The 12,503-nt window shown below is 50.9% G+C and overlaps 3 non-coding genes across 3 annotated transcripts; all 3 read left to right on the forward strand.

Moving 5' to 3' along the window:
* Positions 1–1,278: 1,278 nt before the first annotated feature.
* trnaa-ugc (transfer RNA alanine (anticodon UGC)) lies at positions 1,279–1,351 on the forward strand. The gene has a single exon. It is a non-coding gene; the product is annotated as a tRNA-Ala (tRNA).
* A 6,546-nt stretch (positions 1,352–7,897) lies between these two features.
* On the forward strand, positions 7,898–7,970 carry trnat-ugu (transfer RNA threonine (anticodon UGU)). The gene has a single exon. It is a non-coding gene; the product is annotated as a tRNA-Thr (tRNA).
* A 975-nt stretch (positions 7,971–8,945) lies between these two features.
* trnat-ugu (transfer RNA threonine (anticodon UGU)) lies at positions 8,946–9,018 on the forward strand. The gene has a single exon. It is a non-coding gene; the product is annotated as a tRNA-Thr (tRNA).
* The last annotated feature ends 3,485 nt before the right edge of the window (positions 9,019–12,503 follow it).

Below are 12,503 nucleotides of genomic sequence, written 5' to 3' on the forward strand. Positions count from 1 at the left end.
GAATTGAATTGAATTGAGAGAGGAGAGAGAGAAACTGAGAGAGAGAGAGAGAGAACAAATGAGAGAGAGAGAGGTAAAACGAGAGTGAGAAACAGAGAGAAAGTGAGAGAGACACAGAGAAAAAGAGAAAGAGGTAGAAAGGGAGTGACAGAGACGACCAAAAACTCCCATACCTACTAGGGGAAGAGAGAAATTGTGTAACACTAGCGGCACACTGTGTTACAGCTTGCCATAAACAGAGGGACAACCACTAAATATAAGAAGAGAGTATATATAAATTATATGAAAGTATATTTATACACTCAGGGATATATCTGTTTATACACTGTATGGATAGATCGGTATTTTTGTGAACAAACATGAATGTTTTTCGATGCTTTGGCAACATAAGATGTAACTTGTCATGCCAATAAAGCGATTTGAATTGAATTGAATTGAATTGAATTGAGTGACAGAAAGATAGAGAGAAAGATAGAGAGAGAGTGGTAGAGACACAAAGAGGTAGAAATATAGAAAGAAGGAGGCAGAGAGACTGAGAGAGAGATAGAGTGTAACTGAGTTGCCTTGGGACGTTTTAGCATGGGAAAGTTGCTCTATTGTAGTTGTGAGGTGACTATTGAAGAGTCTGAGGCAGGTAACGGGGGATGAGACACAATCTGAGTGGTGAACTGCGCCCTGCCTCATTCTTCAAACTCACAGAAATGTTAAGTTCAATTCAATTCAAATCGCTTTATTGGCATGATGACAAGGTACATCTTATGTTGCCAAAGCATCGAAAAACATTCATGGTTGAACACATAAACACTGATCTGTCCATACAGTGTAGAAACAGATATATCCCTGAGTGTATAAATATACATTCATATATAATTTGTATATACTCTTTTCTTATATTTAGTGGTTGTCCCTCTGTTTATGGCAAGCTGTAACATAGTGTGCTGCTAATAGGTATGGGAGTTTTTGGTCATCATTCAAATTTCTGAATTCCGGGCATATTTTTGTGAATTTTGGGTAGAAATTCTCCCTTATGCCCTGATGTTTTCTACAAGCTGTGAGGAAGTGCATCTCTGTCTCCACCACACCCTGACTGCAATGAGAACATATCCTGTCCTCTCTTGGTAGTCGGGTCTGCCTGTGTCTACCTTTTTCGATCGCCAGGCTATGTTCACTAAGTCTGTACATTGTCAAGGTTTTTCTCAGTTTGCTATCCTCTACCATGGTCAGGTAATCAGCCATGTTGTGTTGCACTAACAGGAATGAGAGTAAGACAGTATCAGTGGCTCCATAGCTCAGGGGTTAGAGCACTGGTCTTGCAAACCAGGAGTCGTGAGTTCAAATCTCACTGGGGCCTATGCAAAGTTAGTTTCTGTTTCTGAACTCGCCCTTAATCCACCACATGTTTTCTTTTAAGTATGAAACAGTTCAGAGACGATCCCAAGAAAAAACTCTCACTCCCCTCCCCCTCTCCTTCCATTCAAATCCCCTGTTCTCCCCTTCAGCCTCTCTCGAAACATTCCCCTCTCTCTCTCACCTTCTTCACCTCCTCTCTCTACCCTTCTCCCTCCCACTCTGTCCTTTCCTCTTGGGGAGACAAGAAAGCGGATGGGGAGAGGGAGAGTAAAGGGAAGGAGAGAGACTGTGGGTGAAGTGCAGAGAGGGCCAGAGATAGAGAGAGGGGAAGGAGAGAGAGTGTGGGGATAGAGAGAGGGGAAGGGGATAGAGTGTGGGGAAAGGGATAGAGAGAAGGGAAGGAGAGAGAGTGTGGGGAGGGGGAGAATGTGGGGAAAGGGATGGAGAGAGGGGAACGGGAGAGAGTGTGGGGAAAGGGATAGAGAGAGTGTGGGGAAAGGGATGAATGAAGGGAAGGAGAGAGTGTGTGGGGAAAGAGAGATAGAGAGATGATGGGGAAGGGGAGAGAGTGTGGGGAAAGGGATGGAGAGAGAGTGTGGGGAAAGGGATAGAGAGAGGGGAAGGAGAGAGAGTGTGGGGAGAGGGGAAGGAGAGAGAGTGTGGGGAAAGGGATAGAGAGAGGGAAAGGAGAGAGTGTGTGGGGAAAGGGATAGAAAGAGGGGAAGGAGAAAGAGTCTGGGGAAGGGATAGAGAGAGGGGAAGGAGAGAGAGTGTGGGGAGAGGGGAAGGAGAGAGAGTGTGGGGAAAGGGATAGAGAGAGGGGAAGGAGAGAGAGTCTGGGGAAAGGGATAGAGAGAGGGGAAGGAGAGTGTGGGGATAGAGAGAAAAGGGGAATGGGGGAGAGAGAGAGGAAGGGGAGAGAGTGTGGGGAAAGGGATAGAGAGAGGGGAAGGAGAGAGAGTGTGGGGAGAGGGGAAGGAGAGAGAGTGTGGGGAAAGGGATAGAGAGAGGGAAAGGAGAGAGTGTGTGGGGAAAGGGATAGAAAGAGGAGAAAGAGTCTGGGGAAGGGATAGAGAGAGGGGAAGGAGAGAGAGTGTGGGGAGAGGGGAAGGAGAGAGAGTGTGGGGAAAGGGATAGAGAGAGGGGAAGGAGAGAGAGTCTGGGGAAAGGGATAGAGAGAGGGGAAGGAGAGAGTGTGGGGAAAGGGATATTGAGAGGGGAAGGAGAGTGTGGGGAAAGGGATAGAGAGAGGGGAAGGAGAGAGAGTGTGGGGAAAGGGATAGAGAGAGGGGAAGGGGAGAGAGTGTGGGGAAAGGGATAGAGAGAGGGGAAGGAGAGAGAGTCTGGGGAAGGGATAGAGAGAGGGGAAGGAGAGAGAGTGTGGGGAAAGGGGGGAAGGAGAAAGAGTCTGGGGAAGGGATAGAGAGAGGGGAAGGAGAGAGAGTGTGGGGAAAGGGATAGAGAGAGGGGAAGGAGAGAGAGTGTGGGGAAAGGGATAGAGAGAGGGGAAGGAGAGAGAGTCTGGGGAAAGGGATAGAGAGAGGGGAAGGAGAGAGTGTGGGGAAAGGGATATTGAGAGGGGAAGGAGAGTGTGGGGAAAGGGATAGAGAGAGGGGAAGGAGAGAGAGTGTGGGGAAAGGGATAGAGAGAGGGGAAGGGGAGAGAGTGTGGGGAAAGGGATAGAGAGAGGGGAAGGAGAGAGAGTGTGGGGAAAGGGATAGAGAGAGGGGAAGGGGAGAGAGTGTGGGGAAAGGGATAGAGAGAGAGTGTGGGGAAAGGGAAGGAGTGAGACTGTGGGGAAAGGGATAGAGAGAGGGGAAGGAGAGAGAGTGTGGGGAAAGGGATAGAGAGAGGGGAAGGAGAGAGAGTGTGGGGAAAGGGATAGAGAGAGGGGAAGGAGAGAGAGTGTGGGGAAAGGGATAGAGAGAGGGGAAGGAGAGAGAGTGTGGGGAAAGGGATATTGAGAGGGGAAGGAGAGTGTGGGGAAAGGGATAGAGAGAGGGGAAGGAGAGAGAGTGTGGGGAAAGGGATAGAGAGAGGGGAAGGGGAGAGAGTGTGGGGAAAGGGATAGAGAGAGGGGAAGGAGAGAGAGTGTGGGGAAAGGGATAGAGAGAGGGGAAGGGGAGAGAGTGTGGGGAAAGGGATAGAGAGAGAGTGTGGGGAAAGGGAAGGAGTGAGACTGTGGGGAAAGGGATAGAGAGAGGGGAAGGAGAGAGAGTGTGGGGAAAGGGATAGAGAGAGGGGAAGGAGAGAGAGTGTGGGGAAAGGGATAGAGAGAGGGGAAGGAGAGAGAGTGTGGGGAAAGGGATAGAGAGAGGGGAAGGAGAGAGAGTGTGGGGAAAGGGATAGAGAGAGGGGAAGGAGAGAGAGTGTGGGGAAAGGGATAGAAAGAGGGGAAGGAGAGAGAGTCTGGGGAAAGGGATAGAGAGAGGGGAAGGAGAGAGAGTGTGGGGAAAGGGATAGAGAGAGGGGAAGGAGAGAGAGTCTGGGGAAAGGGATAGAGAGAGGGGAAGGAGAGAGTGTGGGGAAAGGGATAGAGAGAGGGGAAGGAGAGTGTGGGGAAAGGGATAGAGAGAGGGGAAGGAGAGAGAATGTGGGGAAAGGGATAGAGAGAGGGGAAGGGGGGAGAGTGTGGGGATAGAGAGAGGGGAAGGGGAGAGAGTGTGGGGAAAGGGATAGAGAGAGGGGAAGGAGAGAGAGTGTGGGGAAAGGGGTAGAGAGAGGGGAAGGGGAGAGAATGTGGGGAAAGGGATAGAGAGAGGGGAAGGGGAGAGAGTGTGGGGAAAGGGATAGAGAGAGGGGAAGGAGAGAGAGTGTGGGGAAAGGGATAGAGAGAGGGGAAGGAGAGAGAGTGTGGGGAAAGAGATAGAGAGAGGGGAAGGAGAGAGAATGTGGGGAAAGGGGTAGAGTGAGGGGAAGGGGAGAGAGTGTGGGGAAAGGGATAGAGAGAGGGGAAGGAGAGAGAGTGTGGGGAAAGGGATAGAGAGAGGGGAAGGGGAGAGAGTGTGGGGAAGGGCTAGAGAGAGAGTGTGGGGAAAGGGAAGGAGAGAGACTGTGGGGAAAGGGATAGAGAGAGGGGAAGGAGAGAGAGTGTGGGGAAAGGGAAGGAGAGAGACTGTGGGGAAAGGGTTAGAGAGAGGGGAAGGAGAGAGAGTGTGGGGAAAGGGATAGAGAGAGGGGAAGGAGAGAGAGTGTGGGGAAAGGGATAGAGAGAGGGGAAGGAGAGAGAGTGTGGGGAAAGGGATAGAGAGAGGGGAAGGAGAGAGAGTGTGGGGAAAGTGATAGAGAGAGGGGAAGGAGAGAGAGTGTGGGGAAAGGGATAGAGAGAGGGGAAGGAGAGAGTGTGGGGAAAGGGATAGAGAGAGGCGAAGGGGAGAGAATGTGGGGAAAGGGATAGAGAGAGGGGAAGGAGAGAGAGTGTGGGGAAAGGGATAGAGAGGGGAAGGAGAGAGAGTGTGGGGAAAGGGATAGAGAGAGGGGAAGGAGAGAGAGTGTGGGGAAAGGGTTAGAGAGAGGGGAAGGGGAGAGAATGTGGGGAAAGGGATAGAGAGAGGGGAAAGTGAGAGAGTGTGGGGAAAGGGATAGAGAGAGGGGAAGGAGAGAGAGTGTGGGGAAAGGGAGAGAGACTGTGGGGAAAGGGGAGACAGGGAAGGAGATGGAGAGATGAAAGGAGAGAGGCGGAATGGGAGAGAAAGAGGGAAGCAAAGTGGAGAGAGGGAGAGAGAAAGAGAGAGAAGGTAGCGAAAGTGAGAGAGAGAAAGAGAAATAGAGAGAGGGAAAGTGAGTGAGAGAGAAAGAGAGAGATAGAAAGGGGGTGACAGAAAGATAGAGAGAGAGTGGTAAAGACACAAAGAGGGAGAAATATAGAAAGAAGGAGGCAGAGAGACTGAGAGAGAGATAGAGTGTAACTGAGTTGCCTTGGGACGTTTTAGTACGTGAAAGTTGCTCTGTTGTTGTTGAGAGGTGACTATTGAAGAGACTGAGGCAGGTATTGGGGGATGAGACACAATCTGAGTGGTGAACTGCGCCCTGCCTCATTCTTCAAACACACAGCACTAACTGGAATGAGAAACAATCCAATGCAGGTGGCTCCATAGCTCAGGGGTTAGAGCAGTAGTCTTGTTTAAACCAAGATGTCGTGAGTTCAAATCTCACTGGTGCCTCTGCAAATTTGTTAATTCACAGCATGTTTACTTTTAAGTATGAAACAGCGCCGAGACCAACACGAGAACAGGCTCTTTCTCCCTTCCCCATCTCTCTCCCTCCTTCCGTTCAATTCCCCTGCACTCCCGTCTTTGCCTGCCTCTCTCTCACCACATCTCTCCCCTTTCCTCTCTCACACTGTCCTTTCCTCTTGGGAAGAGTAGAAGGAGGAGGATGGGGAGAGAAGAGGTGAAGGGAAAGAGATAGAGAGAGGGGAAGTGGACAGCTGGAAGGAGGGAGGCAGAAAGCGGTAAGACAGCGTAAGAAGAGAAAAGAAAGAAGAGGGAGGAGAACGAGGGGAAAGGGAGAGAGAGGTGGGAGTTGGAGAGGGGGGATGCCGAGAGCGGCAAGGTGAGATAGAGCGAGGGGAAGGGGAGAAGGAGGCAGATGGAGGAGGGGGAAATGAGAGAGGGGAAACAGGGGAGACAAAGTGGGAAGGGAGGGAAGGAGATAGAGGCAAGAGAGAGTGACAAAGTTAGGAGGGGAGGGAAGAGAAAAATGAAGGGAAGGAGAGAGGGGAAGTGTAGGGGTTCGCAAAATTCCCCTATTTTCCTTGAAGATCGGGAAATATTGGTCCACATCGTGGCTGAAGAATTATGTGTTTTGAATTGCCTCTGGGTTGGATCAATGTTTTTGAAGCATACTCAGAGCCACGAAAGACTGCTCTGAGATGGACAGCACGTGGACAACACCGGAATCGAGGAGTTCTGTGGAAATATTCACACACATTAAGACAGTACATTTGATTTGAATTTGTGCCCTTGAGCCTGGTGAATCATAAAAAGGTTTTCAAATGGCCGTCAGAACGCATTGGCCAAGAACAGTGCGGCTTGGAAAAGCAGCTTGTACAGCTTGTAATGTGTCTGTGTGAAAGACCTGTCAATCAAACCAGGGAGTTTCCCTTTTGTGGAGAGGCAAGGTTTGTTTATATGAAACTGCAGGATGTTGATTTACTTCAGGGATTAGCCCACTTGAACCGAAACAGCAGAAGAATTGGCTTCTATTTACACAGAAATCCAAACCCATTCAAAGCACTTACACACAATAGATACATCTAAGCTCAGGAAAAAGGACTTTTGATATGCAACAGTTCAGGAATGAATGGGTTTTTGAATCACCCAATTCTAAACAATAAGGCAGTTGGATTCCCTTTTGTTTTAGCCCAGGTGAACTCCGGATGTGGGCGGGTACACTTCGGCCCCAGAGTGCAGACACATTAAATCGCTCACTTTGAATCAGCCAGTCATGGCTTTCTTTTGTGTATTGGAACTTTTGGGCGTGAATTTTGCACACAGACCTTTTCAGCGCCAAACAGGAGTTGGCAGTATATAAAAGATAGCTCCTGAGAAGCTATCTCTCTCTCTTACTTCGCTGGACCACAGGTGAGCAGGGTTTCTGACTCCTCAGCAAGGCCACCTAGTCAGGAGTTAGGGGGGGGTGATTTCGGGGAAAGTGCTAAGATTGTTTAATCAACATTGTAGCCATCAATCCCTCGTTTTTGCTGTCTGCCTTCCCCCATTTAAGCAATGTTACTGTAATTACTGTGTTCATGTGGTATAGTTTAAATTTGATTACAGTTTCTTTAGGTTAATAAAGTTTGACTTTCTCACACCCAGACCAGTTGTCTGCTTTTAATATATCATTAATTATAAGTCCTTCAGTCAGAACTGGAAGGTGGGGTAGCGATTCGAAACCGCTGTTTGAATTGGTTTAAGGGTAGCAGGCAAAGGCTGCTGACCAGGTAAATTACCGTAAACCAGGTAAAAGGTTGGAATTGGTCAGGGTGCGGGCAAAGCTGCCTGACCAGGCAAATTACCGTAAACCAGTTAAAAGATGCCCCCCTACAGAAGGAGAGAGGTGGAAGGGGGCAAGAGACAGAGTGAGAAGGGGAGAGAGCGGGAAAGTGGAGAGTGTGAGAGAATAGATGAGAGAAGGGCGGATGGAGGAAGAGCAATGAGACTGAGAAAGGGCGAAGGGGAGAGAGAGTAAAAGTAACAGAGAGGGAGAGAGAAAGAGAGAGAAAGTGAGAGCGCCACAGAGAAAAAGAGAAAGAGCTAGAAAGGGACAGAGAGTGACAGAAAGATAGAGAGAGAGTGGTAGAGACACAAAGAGGGAGAAATATAGAAAGAAGGAGGCAGAGAGACTGAGAGAGAGAGAGAGTGTAACTGAGTTGCCTTGGGACGTTTTAGTACGTGAAAGTTGCTCTATTGTTGTTGAGAGGTGACTATTGAAGAGCCTGAGGCAGGTATCGGGGGATGAGACACAATCTGAGTGGTGAACTGTGCCCTGCCTCATTCGTCAAACACACAGCACTAACTGGAATGAGAAACACTCCAGTGCAGGTGGCTCCATAGCTCAGGGGTTAGAGCACTGGTCTTGTAAACCAGGGGTTGTGAATTCAAATTTCACTGGGGCCTCTGCAAATTTGTTAATTCACAGCATGTTTACTTATAAGTATGAAAAAGCTCTGAGGCCAACACAAGAACAGACTCTCTTTCAGTTCAATTACCCCTCTTTGCCTCTCTCTCTCACCTCCCATTCACCCCCTCTCTCTCACCACTTCCCTTCCTCCTACTCTCTCTTTCCCCCTCTCACTCTGTCTTTTCCTCTTGGGGAGAGTAGAAGGAGGATGGGGAGAGAAGAGGCAAAAGGGAGAGAGTGTGTGGGGGAGAGAGAAAAGGGAAGGAGATAAAGAGGGGAAATGGGAGGCGGTAAGACAGCGTGAAAAGAGGAGAGAGGGAGAGAAGAGAATGAGGGGAAAGGGAGAGAGAGAGGCGGATGGATGGAAGTGGGAGTTGGAGAGGGAGGATGCCGAGAGCGGGAAGGTGAGATTAGAGCGAGGGGAAGGGGAGAGAGAGGCAGGTGGAGGAGGTGGAAATGAGAGAGGGGAAACAGGAGAGACGAAGGGAGAGAAGAGGGAAGGAGATTAGAGGGAAGAGGGAGTGACAGAGTTAGAAGGGGGGAGGGAAGGAGAGAGGTGCGAAGGGAGCCAGAGAATGGGAAAGTGCGAGAGAATAGATGAGAGAACGGCGGATGGAGGAAGAGCAATGAGACTGAGGAAGGGCGAAGGGGAGAGATAGAGAGAAAGTGAGAGAGTGACAGAGAAAAAGAGAAATAGGTAGAAAGGGAGTGACAGAAAGATAGAGAGAGAGTGGTAGAGACACAAAGAGGGAGAAATATAGAAGAAAGGAGGCAGAGAGGGATAGAGTGTAACTGAGTTGCCTTGGGATGTTTTAGTACGTGAAAGTTGCTCTATTGTAGTTGAGAGGTGACTATTGAAGAGCCTGAGGCAGGTATCGGGGGATGAGACACAATCTGAGTGGTGAACTGCGCCTTGCCTCATTCTTCAAACGCACAGCACTAACTGGAATGAAAAGCAACCCAATGCATGTGGCTCCATAGCTCAGGGGTTAGAGCACTGGTCTTGTAAATCAGGGGTCGTGAGCTCAAATCTCATTGGTGCCTATGCAAATTTGTTAATTCGCAGTGTGGCAAAGCCACTGAGCAACTCCAAACAACTGTACATAATTCCCTTTAGTGATGTGTTAACTACAGGCTGAATCTGTACCATTGTATATACTGTTTGCATGTACAGAACATGGTCCTTTTAAGAGCGCAAGCAAACATGATGATGTCATGCTGCTAATCATGTGATCACCCAAAGGTGGGAAAAATGTGATGACATCATGATGCCATCCACAGGACCGCCCTGGTAGTCCTCGTGGTGCTTCAGACCTGTATTCATAGTTCTCTTGCATCAATCTGTTTAAACTCATTCGTTTGACATTAAAAACCTTTTTGATTGATTGCCTGCATTGGACTCAATCTCTAGATAGGAATTTGGCCATTCCTACATTGGTGACCATGACTTTTGTGAACGGATTTCGCGAAAGGAACACAGCATGGAGGCAAACGCCATTTTGTTGAAGCACCGCAGTTCTGGGAGCAACAAGCGACCTCGTGGTTCATCCAAGTTGAAGCCCAGTTCGCCCTGAGAGGCATCGTTGCGATCAGACCCGATACTTATACGTGGTCTCCACTCTCGACGACTCTGCTGCCTCGTGGATCATCAGTCTTCTCGAGAATCCACCTACTGACCGCAAGTATGAGACCCTCAAGGCGCGGTTGCTACAGGTTTTCGGGCTCACGAAATCGGAGCACGCCCGGCGTCTGCTCGCTATGCCCGGGATCAGGGACTCCAAACCTTCCGAGCTGTTGAGACAGATGCTCACACTCCTCAGCTCCGAACCGCAATGCTTTCTCTTCAGAGACTTATTCCTCAGCCAATTATTGGAGCAGGTGCAAGCGGCCTTGGCGAGATCCGAGGTCGAAGACTGCGCAATGCTCGCTGCTGAAGCAGACAAAATATTCGCAGTTACGCAACAGCACTGCGCTGCCACAAGGCGCCCATCCCCACAGCCGCCGCCCCAGCTCCTCAGCCCGTGGGGCTGTGCTTCTACCACGCACGGTTTGCCGCGAAGACGAGATGTTGCCACCATCCCTGCAGCTTCTCTCAAAAAAAAACAACAACTCCATCCAATGAAGAACGGTTCTAACGGGCGCACCGCGGCCGCGATGGCAATCGGCAATGCAGGCAAGCTGCTCTTCATCACAGATGCCATCTCTGGCGTCGGTTCCTGTGCGACACCGAGGCGCAGTACAGCATTCTACCCGCGTCAGCTCTTGATGTACAGGCTGGGAAGCACGGCCTCCCCCTCGAAGCGATTAATGGCGGTGCTATTCAGACCTTCGGTAGACGGTGGGTCCAGGTGTGTTTCGGCAGCCAACGGTTTTTCTGGGAATTCGTTACGGCCAAGGTTTCGCAAGCCATTCTCGGTGCAGATTTCCTGTGCGCCAACGGCCTCCTGGTCGATGTAAGGAACTGGCGGCTGATCAACGCGGCCACGTTTCACTCTATCCCTTGCCACCGTAGTAACACCATGTCACGCACCGTCTCCTGCGCTTTCCCGACTCCGGATGAGTTCGCTCACCTGCTGGGCGAATTTCCAGACCTGACCAGGCCCACGTTCTCCTCCACGGCCACAAAACATGGTGTGGAACACCACATCAGCACCACCGGCACCCCGGTCAATGCGCGGGCCCGACGCCTCGAACCTGGCAAGCTAGCGGTCGCGAAGGCGGGGTTCGCAACGATGGAGCATTTAGGGATTATTCGCATGTAGAATAGTCCCTGGTCTTTGCCTCTTCACATCGTACTGAAACATGGCGGTGGATGGCAGCCCTGCAGCGACTATTGGTGCCTAAACGATGCCACCACTCCTGATCGACACCCGATCCCCCACATCCAAGATTTCTCTGCCCATTTGGCAGGAAACACCGTTTTTCCCAAGGTTGACCTTGTCCGGGGTACCACCAGGTCCCGGTGCACACGCAAGACGTCCAGAAGACCGCAGTCATCACCCCTTTCGCTCTCTTTGAATTTTTAAGGATGCCGTTTGGGTTGAAGAACGCCGCCCATGCATTCCAGCACCCATGGACTCCATGCTGCGGGACCTCAAGTTCCTCTTCGTCTACTTAGACGACATTCTCATTGCCAGTCCAAATAAGGAGGAACACATCTCTCACCTCCGCATCCTCTTTCGACACCTCAGCCAACATGGCCTGATTATCAACCCAGCCAAGTGTCAGTTTGGTCTGCACCAAATCGATTTCCTGGGACATCGCATTACCTCAGAGGGAGCGGTTCCTTTGCAAGCAAAGGTAGAGGCGGTGACCTCCTTTCCACGCCCGCAGAACACAAAGGCCCTACAGGAATTCCTCGGCATGGTAAACTTTTACCACCGTTTCGTGCCTAAGGCAGCACTATTCATGCAGCCCCTGTACGAGGCCCTCAAGGGCAAGTCTGGCAAGGATCTGGTAAGCTGGATGGTTGACATGGACCGGGCATTCATCAACACCAAGCATGCCTTAGCCCACGTGACCATGTTGGCACACCCGCTACCAGGAGCCACCATCGCCCTCACCACCGACGCATCAGATTACACAATCGGCACCGTTCAGGAGCAGTGGGTGAACGGGACGTGGCAGCCGTTGGCATTCTTCAGCTGACAACTGCGGCGTAACGAGCGGGCGTACAGTACTTTCGACAGGGAGCTACTGGCCCTTATTCTGGCCATCCGCCATTTCCGGTTCTTGTTGGAAGGACGTCCTTTCACAGCCTTCGTCGACCACAAGCCACTGACGTTTGCCATGGCCAAGACCGCCGAACCGTGGTCATCTCGACAACAACGTCAGCTGACATGCATCTCTGAATTTACCACAGACATTCAGCACGTGGCCGGTAAAGACAACCTGGTGGCAGATTGCCTTTCCCGCGTGAACGTGCATGCGGTCCAGCTGGGCATCGACTACGTCCTCATGGCAGCAGACCAAGTCTCAGACCCAGAAGTGCAGGCTTACCACACCAACACCACTTGCCTCCAGTTGGCCGACGTCAGGTTCCACTCGGCTGGTACCACGTTGCTGTGTGACGTCTCTGTTCGGGACCCTCGCCCTATTGTGCCGGTCGCCTGGCGCCGCAAGGTGTTTGACGCCGTACATGGGTTGTCACACCCGGGAATGAAGGCGTCTCAGTAGCTAATGTCTTCTAAGTTCGTTTGTGGGGGCATGCATAAAGATGTCCGCGACTGGGCTAACACCTGCGTGGTATTCCAAAAGGCCAAGGTTCAGCGCCACATCAAGGCTTCATTGGCCACCTTTGCAGTTCCTGAGTGACGGTTTGACCACGTCAATGTGGACCTGGTAGGACCACTTCCACCTTCCCATGGTTTGACGCACATCCTGACCATAGTAGATCGCACCACCAGATGGCCAGAGGCGGTTCCCCTGTCACCTACTACTTCGGCGGACGTGGCCTTCATGGGTCACCCGTTTTGGAGTGCCTGCTGACATCTCTTCGGACTGGGGCCCGCAGTTTTCCTCTGAGCTCT

The sequence above is a fragment of the Somniosus microcephalus genome, unplaced genomic scaffold (genome assembly GCF_052327205.1).
Source record: "Somniosus microcephalus isolate GS21.2 unplaced genomic scaffold, FLI_Smic_1.0 unresolved_chr2, whole genome shotgun sequence".
Lineage (NCBI taxonomy): Eukaryota > Metazoa > Chordata > Chondrichthyes > Squaliformes > Somniosidae > Somniosus > Somniosus microcephalus.